The 17,269-nt window shown below is 39.1% G+C and overlaps 1 protein-coding gene across 1 annotated transcript in view; it reads right to left on the reverse strand.

Moving 5' to 3' along the window:
* ZNF518A (zinc finger protein 518A) overlaps window positions 1-14,909 on the reverse strand; it is a 41,055-nt gene extending 26,146 nt beyond the window's left edge. The window contains exon 1 of the mRNA XM_035556665.2: window positions 14,868-14,909. The gene's annotated coding sequence lies outside the window, so the exon portion shown is untranslated. The remainder of the gene's footprint in view (window positions 1-14,867) is intronic.
* Window positions 14,910-17,269: the final 2,360 nt, after the last annotated feature.

Consider the following 17,269-nt stretch of genomic DNA (forward strand, 5'->3'; position numbering starts at 1 on the left):
TTACCGTTCATTTTACCAACTTCAAAACAAGGAGAACCATTTTTCCTTCACTCTGGAGCAGCCTGGACTGTATTTCTCAATCTAACAACTAAATCCTCTAGGAATCAGTCTTACTTCCTTCTCTGAGTTTGATGGACAGAAAAAGCAGAAGAAAAGGAAGATGCTAAAAAAGCACAACATATCAGCAATAGATATACCAGGTACTTGAGACTTGCAACATTCAGACAAGCTCTAAACATACGGACATTTATCTGAGCAGAAGCCCTGCAGATAACATGGCTGGAGAACAACAAAGCCATTACACAGGGCCATGTCTGAAATTTTTTGCTACCTTCTTTTTGTATGAACTTCAAAAAAAGACAGAGTTTTGGGGCAATGCCTCAGCTTAAAACAGGCATGTAATTGTTGCCATGAAACTGCTTCCTGCTGCTTGGTTACTCTATATCTACAGGATGCAAGAACAGGATGGAACCAAAATAAAATAATAAAAAATAAATAATAAAACACTTTCATCACCACTGTCTTCTAAGTGTGAAAACCTGCAGTACCCTGGCTATAAGTAAATTGTTGGAGCACGAAGAAGGGATGAGGCAGTTTTCAAGGAATAAAACCTTGAACTGTTCTTAAAATAAATTAAAAATACATTAAAAATAAACTAAAAATAAATTAGTGGGGGGAAGACCATAGATGCTTGCAAAAGTAAAAAGTCCCTTGGGCATTATGATCAGAAGAAATTAAAATGAGAGATTAATACTTCACAGCAGGAATTAACCAATGTCAAAGGTTTCCTAGAAATCAAATCTCATTCCATGATGGCATCTCTTTCTTACTGGAAAGCAACAGCAACTACCTGGGCATGCAGAAAAGGTGAGTTGCATCAGTCGCTGTTTGAAATGGCAAGACAGACCACCAGGGTGGCCAGTAATCACTCTATATTGTATGAAAGAATTTCTGTGAAATAAGAAAGGTTAAAAAAAAAAGTTTTGGCCAGCTTGAAGCTCACCAGCCATTCTCAGTTAATTGCACAGGGAGTTACACCAACCAGAAAACATCAGGAGTTCAGCATTTCTCTGCCCCATGTGTAATGTTCAGATACACAGCAGGTCAAGAACAGATGGCCATGATGCAAGAGCCCAGTTCTTTAAGTGAAAGTCATTTTCCTTAGGTTGTCTTGCAAGACTTATTTAAGGCAATTCAATACTACAGTCCACAAGAATATCTTCGGAGATGGACAAAAAGACAAGAGATTCTTTTGTGAAGCCACCTGTTCTTTGTTAATGCCACAAAACACAATGCCAGAAGAGGACTGGACTCCCCCTGTCAAAGGCATCTGTCAGTCTGAGCAAGCCAAGGTGGGGGTGGGAGAGGTGGCTCTCTCCAAACTGGCAGGGGACAAACAAGCATTTTGCCTTGGGTAGTTTCAGATTCAGTAGAGATGCTAAAGATTAACTGGCAGCAGACCAATTTATTGCTGCACATAGGGCTTGGTTTTGCAGATGAGCAGAGACCATAACAACACAAAGACTTTGCCCTGAAAGCTTACCTTACATTTTAACCATGAATTGAAATAGGCTAATTTCAATTCAAGCTACTGAAGAAGGTGAAAGACAATTATTGGAATAAAATAACTACAAAAACATTAATACCCTGTTGAGAAAAGCAATAGAAAATGACCACCCTATGAAATGGGCTATAAATGGAGCTTTCAATGGGCCAAGATTTTCGGAAATGCAAGGAAGTTTTTCTTCCCAGGGTCTTTTTATTTCATCCTCCAAACTGAGTTCACTATCAGAAAATCTCAACTACTCTTCAATCACCTATGTATGTGCTACATTTTCCTTAAGCATCATGACCTTTTTCTTCTGTTTGCTGAACACACAGGAAATTGTGCTAAAATATCCCTACTGATTGAAACTGCCGTATTGTTGCAAGACAACTTCTGTTCTGTATGTCTAAAGAACAAAACTTTCTTCAATTTTCCCAGCGTCTTTATTTCAGGGAAACTTTTTAAATTTTGTAACAGATTATAATAAATACACAGAGTGTATGATATTTTATTTCTGGTGGGATGTTGGTTTCAGTTTAGAGCCTCATTTTCTTGAAGGATTGTGTGAATTCTTCGAACCATCACCAAATAATCATCACAGAGGATTTTTCAGTCTCCAGTCTCTGCCTTGAAGAAAAACAGGTGCTTTGTGACCACAGTAGCTACGGCAAAAAGAAGTCCAAAAAGCAGAAAAAGCAAACAAGACAAAACCGCCTTGCTGTTACCTCAGGCCTATAGAAAAACAAGATGCCTGTTAAACAAGGTGATTGCAGAAGGAAGGAACTACTAGCCTAATAGTTCACACTATAACTGCTGTTAGCACTCCAAAAAAGAAGGTCTGCTGTACCTGTAAACTGCTTGCCCAGTTCTCTGCTCAAAAAGATCTGCCACTGTGGCCAATTCAATTCTCTTTTTCAGGGTTGAGTTTATTTTTCAAAGTAGGCAATCTAGTGGTGGTACCAACTCTCTCCTACAGCCACAGCGATGCCCTTACTTCATGTAACTGTCCCCTCTCTCCCTACTTGCATCTTTCCACTGCAGAGGAGCTGAGAAGCCTCCAGACGAGGGAGAGACAGCCCATTCCCCTAACAGCTCTCAAAGAGGAGGTTTTCCCAGGGATGTGAGCCAAGCTAGTGAAAGCGCATTAACCTCACTGTCTAGACCCACAGATTGCAGTTGGGCTTTGTTACTTACACAGTAAAATCTATAGCTGGGGAGTCCCCTGAATTTAATATGGGTCTGTCACATTTTGCAGTTGGTTGTTTATGATCATCCATTTTGTAACCACCAAGCAGCAGTCAGTCCCCTGCAGGCAGTTGCTCTCCTGCTATTGCTCCACAAATTTAGTTAACCGTTGAGGGGAAATGGGAATAAAAGCACTCCAGAAAGTCACTGTCCCCCCTTGTTACTGTCCCCCGGAGGCACAGCAGAAACACATACAACAGAATGGGTCTGACCAGTGAATGCAGCCGGGCTGCACCAGCTCAAGGTTTAGTGGCGCTCACAAACCATTACACAATCAGTACCCTGAAAGGCTAAGGAGATAGCAGAAATAAGTATTATTATTTTTACTGTAGTGATGGTAAATGGAGCTTCAGACAGATTAAATGACCTACCCAAGGTTAGATAAGTAATATTTTGCAAAGCTAACATGAACCCAAATCATCATTTTATGAATCTAACAACTTAATAACAAGATGATTCTTCTTCAGTTCTTTCAACAGTTTGTCTGGGAGCTGAAGCAAGAATTGGTGCAGGAGAGCTGGAAAAAGTTTCTTCCACTCTTCAAGTGTCCCTCTCTTTTCTAGTCTGTTGCAGACAGGCCACAGTAAACAGACCCTTGTGAGGGCTCACAGATACATATTTCAGTGTCAGCTAAAAGAATCATACCCAGTCCAGGCTTTCAACATGCACAGAAAACGGAAGTTTCAGCTCTGCAAATATCACTAACTACAACACTATGACACTGTAGGTAGAGCACAGCTATGTCAACAGTCAGGACAGAACAATATAATTGAGAAAAATATGCATTGCACAGTCATCCAATCATGACCTGGAGCACTGAAAAGAAAGGACTCCATTTAACACAAATTTCATTCCACTTAGTCCTTTAATTGGCTGCACAACGTTTTATCAATATGCCCATTTTGCATATCTAAAGCTTTTTCCCCCTTAAATGGAGGTTTAAGATTAAAAAGTTTAAAATGTAGCCAAGGTATTTCACTGTACTTATTTAAAGTAAATAAATCAGAAACTTAGTGTAGATGTGTTTGGTTACGAGTAGGAGAAACTATGCAGAATTTTGCTTGAAGGAGTGTAGTCATGCTGAAGAGCAAGTTCAGACTAATTTGGAGATACAGAATCAAGGAGACCAGGTTGACCTTGATTTACATGGAACAAGAAGCCAATGAGTAATTTCTCATTTTTAGTGAAACCACTAAGTTTTCTACCCTAACTGATCATAGAAGAAATTTCACAGTGCAACCACTGAATGCAGAGACAGAGATAAAAATGATACAGGAATGTCCATACGACATATAACCCACAAATTTCTCATGCAGCAGAAGAAGTCAGGCTGGAGAGGGACAGTGGTTCAAAGTGGTTTGAACCGCAACTACCAATGATAAAGAGTCATAACCCAAATGAGTACACTGCTCTGCCTACATTTTCCTCTCTGAATGAGGAAGATGAGAGGATGATGCTGGAAACATCAGTGCACTGCGGGAAGGGATTTCTCACCGTCCTGAACACAGCCCAGCAGATGCAGGCAGTAACTGCAGATGAAATTTTACTTCCCGCAATTCCTCTCTCACTATTTCATTATTGATCGGGTAGCGTGCTGTCTTCTGACAGTGCAGGTAACGTAGAGAAAGGAATGGGCTGAGCTGACGGCCAGTCTACAGCAGGATTCATCTCTGGTCCTGGTGGTCCCTCTAGAGGTTAAAAACGGTAATTCTGTTTCTAAAGCTATTCCTAGCCATCCCTGCCGAGCTGGCATACTGAAATAGGAGTTCAGAGACAATGGCGCGTATCCAAACAGGTCTTAGGCTGAGATTCACCTATTACAAATTATCAGGTTGCAGTATGCATCAATTTGTTGCAACTTAACATACTTGTCAGCTGAGCATATGCTCAAGAGCTGAACTCAGCTCTGACTCGTTTCCAGCTCCAGAAACCCCCAGACTGAAGATTTTTCAATACACTAAGAATGCTCATAGTTGACAAGTTTCTTCTTTTTTTTTTTTCTTTTCTCCACACATTCATATCCCTACATACAATTAACATCCACGTTTTCATGTTCAGACACTGAAGGGAAAACTAAAAACACTTAACTACTGTTAACTAAATTTAAAAAAATCTTATTATCAATGTGCACTGATATATCATCCAACTTAAATTTAATTAGACTCAGGAAAGATATCCAGCTCTATTATTAACTATGTAAATTCTAGGAGGATTGAATCTTCTGCTTCTTTCTCATGGTGATTACATATTGATCATAACAAGATCCCCAAGAGAAGAGAGAGCAACAAAAGCTCTTTGTTGGAGTGCTCTGCTGCTGATTGGCAGCATTTCACAGTGTGCATACCCAATTTCACACACACACACACACATGCCTTCTGCTCAGCAGACTGGCCCAGTCAATGGAGCTCTAAGCCACCAGCTTGTCAGCTACTGTTACCAGATGAACTGTGCAGTTTAAATAAGCAGAGCACCCAGGGGAGTTGCAAAGGATTTTACCATTGCATTTCACAGCAATCGAGTTCGATCCTTGATGACTGGTACTGAAAAAAATGTACACATACAAACCTAGAAGGCAGAGCTGACTGAAGCCTGGGAGCAGTGTCTTGCACTGTGCTTCACAAGCCTTTGGCAATCTACCTGGGAGGGTAGCTACTTAGTCACAGGCTGCATCATTCCAAACCTGAGTCACTGGCATCGGCACTAGTTTCTCGCCACGGCCCTTCACTAGATCCCAGTAACTCTGGGCATCACAGGAGACTTTCCAGGATAAGTGTTCTGAAGCCAACAGAGGTTTACAGCAGCACCAGCCTTCTCAAGCCAAGACATGATTCATTAGCTAGCAAAATAGATTATTTATGCACACAGCTTAAGTGTTTTTTAAAAAAAAACTCTTAACCTAGCTTGCCAGTTTTCCCTGATTCAGTGTGGCAGCTCCCTGAACTTTGCCCAGAATGCAGACACAAGTCTTTGGGGCAGCCCCATACCGTCAGGTCTGATGGTGGACTCACCCAGCTCTAGAGGAGTCTCCGTAACCAGTGACCATTAGGAGCTTTAAAGCAACTGAGCCATTATGCTCCAGAGCATCCCATGGCCTCTCTGCTCACATGGCTGGCAGCGTTGGCTCAGGCATTCTTGCCAGACTAGGCATGATTCAGTGATCCTCAGCCAGTCCATTAAATTAGCTGGGGTGAAGCCAAACCACTGAGACTAAGAGTCAGCAATTTTTAATTTAGTGGCATCTGAGTCACACACCACTTCCCCCCCCCCCTCAAAAAAATTTCCCTGATCTCCATCTCCCTCATCTTAAGCACTTAGACAGCTGCCTCAACTTTCTGCCTTGGTTTAATTTATTTAGGAATTGAAGATGGTAATGTGTCAATAAGGAATGTCTTTAAAATGCTTAGAGATAAAAAGTGCCCTGGGTGTTCTGGCTAGTATTAGATATTAGAATAATACCAACGAACATATATTCTTACATTTCTTCAGTTTGCTTTGAAGAATCCCAAAAAAAACAAGACTGCAAAACGATCCTGACAGCTTCTAAAAAGTATCTTTGGTAAAACATTCCTGGCTTCCATGGTTTGAAAGATAGACAGAGAATACGATTTCAACACAGCCAAAGGAGTATCAAAATTGCAGATGACTATTGCATGCTAAATTCATAAAAAAAATAGAAAATTCTCCAGTACCCTTTAGCTGAAACGATTAATCATAATGGCATACTCAAAAAGTCCATAAATGTAAGTTAAGGTTTGGTTGTTAGAATAACCACAAGATTCAAGAATTTACCGATTCACTCATACATGAAGATGATCCTGAACCTAGTGAACTTCCCGACATTCTCAGAGTTCAGATTGCTTTCTTCTTGGGAATGTTTAATCACTTCCATTTATTTTAAAAGTGTATATAGTAAAATAGCGTTCTATATGTTGTAGCCCTGTTTTTAGTGAGGTACTTCAAAATACTTTTCACATACACAAACCTGACATGCTTCTTCACAGCAACCACCCCATTATGTTTCTGGCCACAGTACATAGAAGGTTCCTTTACACTGGGGCAAGCAGTTTCAAATCGCATTATACTTTGTATTATCCAGAGCCTACATAGACCTACATAGATAGGCAAACAACCTGCTATCTATCACAGATTACTATTCAGCATCTCTAAGCTGACCGTTGGAACATAAATGCTCAAGAAGCAAACAAACTTTGTCTTTATTTTTTATACATATGGCAGCTAACACCAAGTTGCCATGAAGTGAACCTGCCTCCTTTTGTTACTCTTACTGAGCCTCCTCTTCTCCAGACTAAACAACCCCAGTTCCCTCAGCCGCTCCTCACAGGACTTGTGTCCCAGGCCCTTCACCAGTTTTGTTGCCCTCCTCTAGACACACTCCAGGGTCTCGATGTCCTTGTAGTGAGGGGCCCAAAGCTGAAAACAGTACTCAAGGTGAGGCCTCACCAGAGCAGAGTACAGGGGGACGATCACCTCCCTGGTGATATCATTAATATCCCAGATAAATAGGCTCTGGGAGATAGGCAGCTGCTCACTCCGACTACAGCTATTCTCACAGCTGGGAACAGGAACGGTACCAGAACTGTTCCTGGTGCATGAGGCGCTGAAAGTAATAAATACTTAGTAAAGCCTGTACAGATTTTGACAACTTAAGAACACAAATGTCTCAGTTTTAAAACTCCAACTGACTTCAGTGGGAATGGAATTGTTATGGTGATTAGCAACAAATTTAGAAATCTAGATTACGGGGAGCCCTCAAATTAAATTTTGGTGATATGTTCATGACATGATTAAATTATGCTAAAACAGCCTTTGATTTTTTTTGTTATTATTATTATTATTTAATTATTATTATTATTATTATTAATACCACAGTTTCCCAGCCAGTTGGCAGCAGGTCAAAGTTAGGCAATGCTTTCAGGGCGTGCTCCTGACAGACATGAGTGATTACCTTGGAAACTTACTCCTGAGAACTTCTCCTAAATGACTTGAAAAATAAGCTGTGTTACACTGCACTTTCCAAAATAACATTCTCTCTCCATATCAAGCTCTTAGCGCAGTAAGAAGTTTAGGTGTTCACAAGAAAATCCTGATTCAGAATTATGCTATTTAATCCTCTATTTCAGGAAGAAGCTAAAAACAGAAGGGCAGGATAAACACTGTGTTCTTTTGCCCTACTGTTCAGCTCATTTACTTGCTCCTCATGATCCAGTGAAATAAAACAACGATTATTCCATGACACTGTAAAAGTAATCTCAATACACTTGTAAATATTTATGTTGCAATAATCCCAACTTGAAAATAGTTGAAAACAGATGTCTGCACTGCATATAACTTTCCCTACATTTATGTATCCACTTTCTCTACACCGTGACCTGTAGAGTATTTCAAATCCACGGAGATTTCTTTGATCATATATTGCTGGCTTGCTCCCTCATTTTCTCTAAAATATGTCTTCAGTGAAATATACATCGCTATTATTAAATTTTACACCATGATTGAAGTAGCCTCAAGGGAAACACACAATCTCAGTCAAAGGGGATGGGGACAGTGAAATAATGTTTCTTCTGTTGGGAGGAGGATGTTGTAGCTACGCTGGAGAGCTCTGTCAATTCTTTGTGTTCTGCAACCTCAGAATATTTCACTGCTTGACCTCACCTAAGTGCAGGCCATTAATCAGCCAAAACCATATATTTTGGCTTTGGGAAGTACTCACAAACCACGATAGAAAGGCTATGAAATAATATTCAGCACAACCTAAGCTGAACTCAAAAACAAAAGCCAGTAGATACTTTTATTACTTCTCCTATGTTTTTTCTTTGAATTTAGACAAACTATTACAGCTCCACAAAGTCAAGCAAGAAAGAGGCTATTCTATCTTCTGAAAATAATTTCTGCTTTCTGTCTTTTCCTATGAGAGTAAAATAATCAAAGCCTACATTTTCTTTTTGTTTCCAGGAACTCCATTAATAGTTGCTCCAGCCTATGTACACTTTAAGACAAAGCCTGACACCTCATCTTGCACTACTCATTTGCTTTCAGTGGAAGCATTGGGATGAGTTAGGTTTACAGAATTATTTGCTTCCAGTAATTGCATTACATAACTGTCACTCAGTTACCACACCACAGCTAACTTCTTCACAGAACAGGGAAGTGAAACTCAGAAACACAGATGAAAAATGTTCTTATCCATCTGTAAAAATAAGGCTTCCATCATCACTAATACCAGATCTCTGTGCTGTTCTACTACTGGTCAGCCAGTAGTTGAAACCTGATCTATATCAGGACTCGATGATCCTTGTGGGTTCCTTCCAACTCAGAATATTCTATGATTCTATGATAATATCACATTTTAAATTCACTGAAATAGTAAAAGTATAAACTATATGGCTTACATTGCCTTTCTAATTTTCTGCGAGCTTTATGTTGACTGTTAAAGGACAGGTGATTCCTGTTCTTGTATAAAGTAACTGCAGTACTAACAGACAATTCTAACCAGTACAAGCATAACCCAATTAAAGGTTTTAAACAAAGCTGAAGTATCAGAGAAATGTTATGCAGGATCAAAGCTTTGGGTCATGCAGCAACACATTTTTAAACCACTTGTAGGAGTCCTAGTGTTGAACTTAATATTTCATTAAACCACAATGCAAATTGGTTCCAGCATCTGTGTCTCTGTGTCTGCAGCATTATACCTCTGACTTTCATAATAAAATCAATTTAAATCTAAGTAAAATATGGAGGGTTATGGGTTTTGTTTGTTTGTTTTTTCCACTTCTAGATCATCACCACGGAAATTCTTATCTGAAATCTTTAATAAACACGGTCAGGCAGTAAAATCTAACTGTTGGAAAAGTCAGTCTAAACTGACATGTTTTTTTCCATACATAGCCCCTATGATCTAACACAACGTGTTGATCTAGCAATGAACAATGATACTGTTTGAAAAGCCAACTTTTCCATGGCAACCCCAACCAAGTGTATCAGTGTCTGAGCACTGCTCTAAACATTAGTCTCTGAGGACTTACCTGGTGATTATCTACAAAAATCCATTCAGGAACCAAAAATAACACCACTCGGCTTTAATAGCTAAGTAACACAGTAAACTGCAAACTGCAGATCAGGGACAGTAAACTCAAAATAATTCTACAAGTATTTTCAAGCAAAGAGTAAGTTCCAAAATGTAACAAACTTTTGCAAAAGTAGCACCCAGCAATATTGATCAAATTACTTCTTACAAGCAATAACTACTCTCATCACAGTCACGTACTAAGCAAAGCAATGACTCAAACAGAAAGGTTGACTTTTACCATCTGTTTTGAAATTGTTGGACCACCACTGAAAAACAAACACAAGCTGGTATTTCTTAAGACTGAGGCCATTAGTGAGAGGAGAAACATGAGGTGCTAGTTTGTTTTCTTGCCAAAGATAATCTTGAACAAATTAAAAATATTATGTTAGCATGTGAGTGTTTCAAAGATACTGTTTATTTACCATATTGATATCTGTAACTTCAGACTGAGGCTCATATAATTTTTTCATATGCAATGTTTCTCACTCAAAACCCTAAGTGAACATGACTCCATTTTGCCAACAGCACAAAAGAGATGGTTCTTACACGTTGTCCTCAAAGTAATTATGAATGGGACAGGAATACGAACATAAGAGTTCATAAGAAATTGTGTACGTGACCACAACAATTCAAAGTGCAAATCCACTAAGCAGAGCTCACAGTTGCACACTGACTCTTCTGACAGCACATTTCCTCCAAGTTTGAGGTTTTTTAAGGTGCAGAATGAGCCATAAGTTCCTCTCATAAGTTCCTCTGATCTCTTAAACAGGGTGAAGGAGACTGTTCTTCTCTTCCTAGAGCAGAACTTGGCTTAATACTGTCTACTTCCATATTATTTTAAAGATAGCCAGTGCTGATTATTTTAGACAAAAAAAAAAAAAAGTAAAATAAAATTAGTAATGATCCCTTCCTCCCAGGAGGTGCTAACCACCTGTTAAGGGCACAGGCTTCATATGTGTACATCAAACAGTACCAAATGGAGACCCTAACACAAAATGGGGTCACAGTTTCAGATAGGAGTACTACTGATAATATACTGTGAAACCAAACTGTTTGGGCACATTTTCAACTGGATTGTTCACTTAACATGCTTTTTAAACAAGTCATCACAGTGTTTTTAACAATAATCAGAGAGAGGTATGTCTCTGCATTTTTAATAATGCAGTGGGTGTAATGAGTCACAATGCAGTGAGTAAAAATACAGAGCACTGATTCACGTCTCGAAAAAACATGTCTCAACTAGACATGTTGGGACTAGGTAATTATGCATTGAATAGCATAAGAATATATTAAGTAGTGGTGAAGGGTCTAGTTGTCCATAAAGTCTGAGCAAGGTGCATCCACACGCCAGCAAGATATATAGTTATTCAGTTCATTCAATACATGACGATCTGCCTGGCAGTAAAATGTCCCAAATATAAAAATCTCAAATTCTTTCAGCATAGCAAGACCCGAAGATTACTTTCAGAGGCTCTGATGCATCAAATTCAGAATTTGCCACAGTCATCGCTGTTGCAGAACCAGGTCCCAGATCTCATTGTGACCCATGCTCATATTAGGATACACTATCTCTACGCATTACAACCCCAAACTAAAAGCTCTTCACTACCAAGAAAACAGAACAAGGTGCAGCACTTCTTCTAAGTAACGGACCAAAGAGCACAGTACTTAAAACACACACAAGCCCTGTTGGATTTGGCAGGATTTACCCTAGCACCAAGCCTGCTGCACTGTATCATTCTTCTTCTTTTTTTTTTTTAACCTCATGAATACAGAGTAAACCATGCTGTGATCCTGGCAAGTATCCTGGAAGAAAGTGCTAAACCACCCAGCGCTACAGGGAAGCTGAAGACTCCCACAGCAGCAAGGTGAACATGAGCCAACAGTATGCTCCAGCACTGAAGAAGGCTAGCAGCAACCTGGCCTGAGTTAACAGGATCATAGCAAGTAAATCAAAAGAAGCAATTATTACTCTCCACTTAGCACTCATCAGACCACATCCAGAATACTGCATTCAGCTTTGGGACTCCCTCCTCCTCCCGGTACAACAAAGTCATGGACTATGGGGAGAAAATTCATTGTATGGCCACCAAGATGGCTGAGAACTGGAACACTCCCCTTTGAAGAGAGGCTGAGTGAACTGGGCTTGTTCAGCCTAGGGTAGAGAGAGCTCCAGAAGGATGTAATAGCAGCTTTCCCTCATGTAAGAGGGAACAGAGTGCTCTAAGTACTGCTGCCTTACCCCACACATATAAATCAGAACAGACTCAGAACAAACTCAGTAAGCCCTTAGAACAAACAGAGGATGTTAATAGTTATTTTCAGTAGTAGTAGCTAGATTCTCATCTGCAAGAAACTGGACCTGTGAAGTTTTCCACTTGTGCCTGGGTACAAAAAACTAGCTAGTCAAATACTAGTACCAACTACTTCAACACGAAGCACTGCAAGGACCAAGCCCCACTGTGGATGTAAGCCTACATCTGCATGTAGTTCTCCTATACGGCAACCACCAGCAGTCAAAAGCATTAACTTTGTGGTACCCTGCCTGGGCTGCCTTCTGCATATTATTAAAAAATAATAATAATAAATTTTTAAAAAACAAACAACAACTTTTTTTTTCTTGGATCTTCAGTTTGAAAGGAACAGGCCTTTTTGCTCCACTTAAATTCTGTGGATATAACCAAAATCAAAACATGTTTGACAGGAACAACAACATATCACTAACTGTTGTACTCCTCCATCTCTGAGCTAACTGCACGACAAGTAACCTTTCCTAAATTTCAGTCAAATCAGCTGAAACCTTCCAAGCAGGAAGTATATAGATATGCTTTAGATGCAGAGTTCGCTGGATCTTTTTAGCTACTGACAAAGTTATTTCTTAAGCTGGGAGTGTGTCTTACAGAAAAAAAGAATCCCCCTACGTACAAATTATATCTGTCAGCACAATTCCACTTATATGAATGTTTCCTTCATCCAACACATTACCAAAAACATACACATTCATCCTAATGCCAAATAAAACATTCATGGACACACATTTTTAAAATTGCTTCCCAGAGGATGGGAAAACACTTAAAGCCAAATTGCTTATCAAAAGGCTTCACAAAAAGCATGTATCATTCAGGCCAGAGAATTCTCTCTTAATGGCTTTCTCTCTTAATAGCTGTATTAATAACTAGAGACAACAGTTCCAAAGGATATTTACCAGCTAAGTTCAAAAACAATAATCACATTTTAGTAGCTACTCTGGGACTCCAAATCCCCAGACAACTGTGAAAATCTTACCCATAGAATACCTTTAACATCCAGTACAGACATTTACAAACACAACCCTGGAGTGTTTTCAGTAGGAGGCAGCCCTCACACTAATGCCTCTGAAGTGTTACAACTCTTAACTGACATGCTACATTTCATCTACCACCATGCTGCAAAAGAACTCGGTGAGCAGTTACAGTCCTGTCTTTAAAGTGATTCATTCCCTTTAATTAAACGGCCTTGAAATGTTACTGCTATGAATGTCATCAAATACAGCCTTTGTTTGAAAATAAGATCAACAAGTACGGTAACAAAAACAGAGCTAACTTTCCCAGCCCTAAGAAAAACAGGAACTAAGTTTGGATGATATTTCTTTTTTAAGAAAGTTCTTTTTTAAGAAGTTCCACAAAATTGAGATTTTCTTAGATTATAATTCCAAAAATGCAGTCCTTCAGAAATGCCATCTAAGAAGTTACCATTTTTTATTCAGATGGAACCACCAAGGAACATCAAACTAAAAGTAAGAACCGATACAATTAACATAGTGTTTGAGTCTTTGCTTAAATATCTCTTTCAGTGCTTTGTCATCCCAGAATTGAGTTTCTAACCTGGACTCTACTTACACAGTTGAAGTGACTCATTTGTTTAATTCTGTCAGTCAAGATAAATCCAAACTTCAAATATGTATCTTATGACAACAGGTACGAAGCTAAAAACAATGCGTCAGTCTTTAGAAACTGTGATACTCTGTGGTTAATGTACCATTAACACTGAAAACACATTAACACTGAAAACAATACACCAGAAATGGATCCTTTTATATTAGGAGAAGGAAAAAGTTTCTAATGTACAGAGCTCAGAGTCTTTGCTGTACTTGGCAATTACCTGCAAGTTCTTAATTTATATTTTAAAAGCCACATTTCTTTTTTTCCAGAGGCCAAGAAGAACCACCAAAAATTTAGGGGAGGGGGGGAGAAAGCAGCTTAAACACAAATACATGCAACAGTTCTTGAGATACAGATCTAACCTCCCAGTAACTACAAAGAGAAGTCAGCTCACCCATCATGCCTGAAATTGTGTTAAGACTATAATCTGTGAATTACAGATCCATAAATTCTACAATTTAGTAGCATTCTCTTTAGAAGATTCCACAAAAAAAAAATGTTATAAGCATTTTAGTCCAGATTTCACAGGTTCTATTATACCCTGTTTTGGATGTAGTTCAGGGTCATAATTTTTCTTGAGGAATTCCAAGAATAACGGTCTTTCTTGTTACCTGGCACCTTTTCAAAGCACAGACAGGAGCTTTCACAGCCAATCGTATTTCCCTCTTGAGACACAAGAATTTGTTTAGGTGATTCATGGCCATTCACAGAAAGAGGATATATATTTAAAATGGTTTCATAACAATTATTTCTGCTTTCTGCTCTCTCAGGTTCCATATGCTACACCTAAGCAGAAAACTTCACACTTCCAGTTTCTTGCTAATGAAAACCTAACTACCTGATGAAAACCTAATGAAAGTAAACATTAATATCCTCTCTTTATTCTAAGCAATTAATAAGTTTTTTTTGCTTCTGTCTTTACACACAGGGGACTAAGGTGGGAACACTTAGAGCACTGTACACAGCCTTGACCACCAAAAGCAGATAAAATCTGAAATTGTATTAATCTATCCACATTTCATTTGCACTATTCCCATTCCCACTTAAACTTAAAAGTGAATCCACTTACCCAATAAAGTTTGGAGGCTCCAAGAACACTCTCAGTTCTTCCAGTCAAGCGTCATGGTGCAGAGATGTATGCTTCCTGCAGATAACAACGTAGCTGTACAGAAGTGCTCTGGCTCTTTCAATAGGATGATTTTCTAGGAAAAGAACAGAGGCCACCTCTGATGAAAAACATCTTTGAGCTAACTGCACTGCATCTAGCTTAGATCATGCACTTAAGATAGATATGAACCATGTAACAAGTGTCTAGAAAAGAACAGCAATTGCAAGTTTAGAAAACATGACCTGTGAGGAGAGGTAAAATGGTTTGTGATTGCTGGGCCTAAAGTAACAGCAGAAAGGAGACAACGACAACACAGCCTTCAATTATCAGTTCTCAATGTCTGTGGTTTATAGATAGTAACATGCTTGACGTGTATACCAAACATTAACAAACTGTCCAGCATAAGGACACTGAAGCACTAGCATACACTCTTCAAGGAAATTGTGATTTTGTTTTACTGTCTGTTTCTAGGATAAGAAAAATGCATGCCAGGAGCAATCCTGGCCTTGGGCAGGATGGTGAGGCTCTTCCCAAACCTATGTTTTGATCACATGGAAATCAGACATGTAACAGTTTATAAGATCAACAACTCAATTAAAATAGGTTGTAATAGATGCCCAGCAATTTGGAAAAAGGAAAGGAAAGGAAAGGAAAGGAAAGGAAAGGAAAGGAAAGGAAAGGAAAGGAAAGGAAAGGAAAGGAAAGGAAAGGAAAGGAAAGGAAAGGAAAGGAAAGGAAAGGAAAGGAAAGGAAAGGAAAGGAAAGGAAAGGAAAGGAAAGGAAAGGAAAGGAAAGGAAAGGAAAGGAAAGGAAAGGAAAGGAAAGGAAAGGAAAGGAAAGGAAAGGAAAGGAAAGGAAAGGAAAGGAAAGGAAAGGAAAGGAAAGGAAAGGAAAGGAAAGGAAAGGAAAGGAAAGGAAAGGAAAGGAAAGGAAAGGAAAGGAAAGGAAAGGAAAGGAAAGGAAAGGAAAGGAAAGGAAAGGAAAGGAAAGGAAAGGAAAGGAAAGGAAAGGAAAGGAAAGGAAAGGAAAGGAAAGGAAAGGAAAGGAAAGGAAAGGAAAGGAAAGGAAAGGAAGAAAGCATTACAAGGAAAGCATTCCACAGCTCAGCTCTGTAGCGTGGCAAGTAACTACAAGTCACTGTTTTTCCAAGTATGACACATAAATAAAATAGCTCTTAGAGTACACAGCTTTATCAGGATGACATTTCCTACACGGGCAAGAAAAGTACGTAGATCTGAAAAATAAGCCAGCATGTATCTCTTTTTTTTTTTCCCCACTTAATACAGAAACAGACTAATTGACTTCCTGTTTAGAAAGCTCTAAGGGAGGCAGTGGTGCTAATGCCAGTAATTTCTCCCAATATGCAAGAGTGGCAACATCATTTATCTGTTTGGGCCCATTGTAGCAAGGTTTTAGCACGTTGGTGTTTATTAGTTTCCTCGTCTTCAAGCATGCAACGCATTTTTGAAGGCCATAAAGATGTTTTCAGTGACTGTCCCCATTAGGAAATCTGTTGCTGAGATATAGCTTACCCTCAAAACATAAACGTTTTGCATTACTTTTCTTTAAGTATAAATAATTTTAAAACAGCATATCTGCTCTGCAAATATCAAAATCAGCTTGAGCATGCAATTGCCTATCAAACAATGCATAGAGATGAGACTAAAAGCCATTAGAAAACCAAAGTGATGCTTTTTCAATAGCCCATAGATTTCAGATAGCTGAAGTTCTTTCTCAATTACATATGCATGCACATAAGTTACGAACATCTCCTCTCAAACATTTTTGTTCTTCAGAAAGCTATGTTCCACTACATAACAAAATGTGCTGTACTGGAAACAGTCTGAGAAATATATCCTGAAAACAAGGGCTTCCACATATTAGCACAATTCCTCGGATTAAAAAGGTCAGTGAAATCCCCAGGCTTATCCATTCCAGTTAGACATGCGTGTGTGCAGAAAAAGGCTTTTACTGCCCTGACTACAAAGTCATTAAACTGGTTATGTCAAAAAGTTGGTTTCCCTTTTCTTAATTAGAGTCATGTCTGAGCATGGGTAGAAATGAAAAATTAAATCTACTCCCACACCATAAAATGCATCCAAAGGATTTCTTCTCCATCCCTTTGCAATACTTGCTGTACTAGGTTTTATATTCTCATTAGCTATTTGATTGGATGTTTGGCAATTTAAAGGTGTGAACCACTAGAAAGCACCAAATATTTTGGAAGTACCATTTTGGAAGACCTGTAAAGCAGAGGATTACCAAGCAGGGCAAAATAGCTAGAAAAAGACCTTCTGAAACAGGTGCTTGTAGAGGAGCTCTTTTCAGTAATAACCTCCAGGAAGGCAGAGGCTCAGGTGCAG

This window comes from Cygnus atratus, chromosome 7, assembly GCF_013377495.2.
Source record: "Cygnus atratus isolate AKBS03 ecotype Queensland, Australia chromosome 7, CAtr_DNAZoo_HiC_assembly, whole genome shotgun sequence".
In the NCBI taxonomy this organism is placed as follows: domain Eukaryota; kingdom Metazoa; phylum Chordata; class Aves; order Anseriformes; family Anatidae; genus Cygnus; species Cygnus atratus.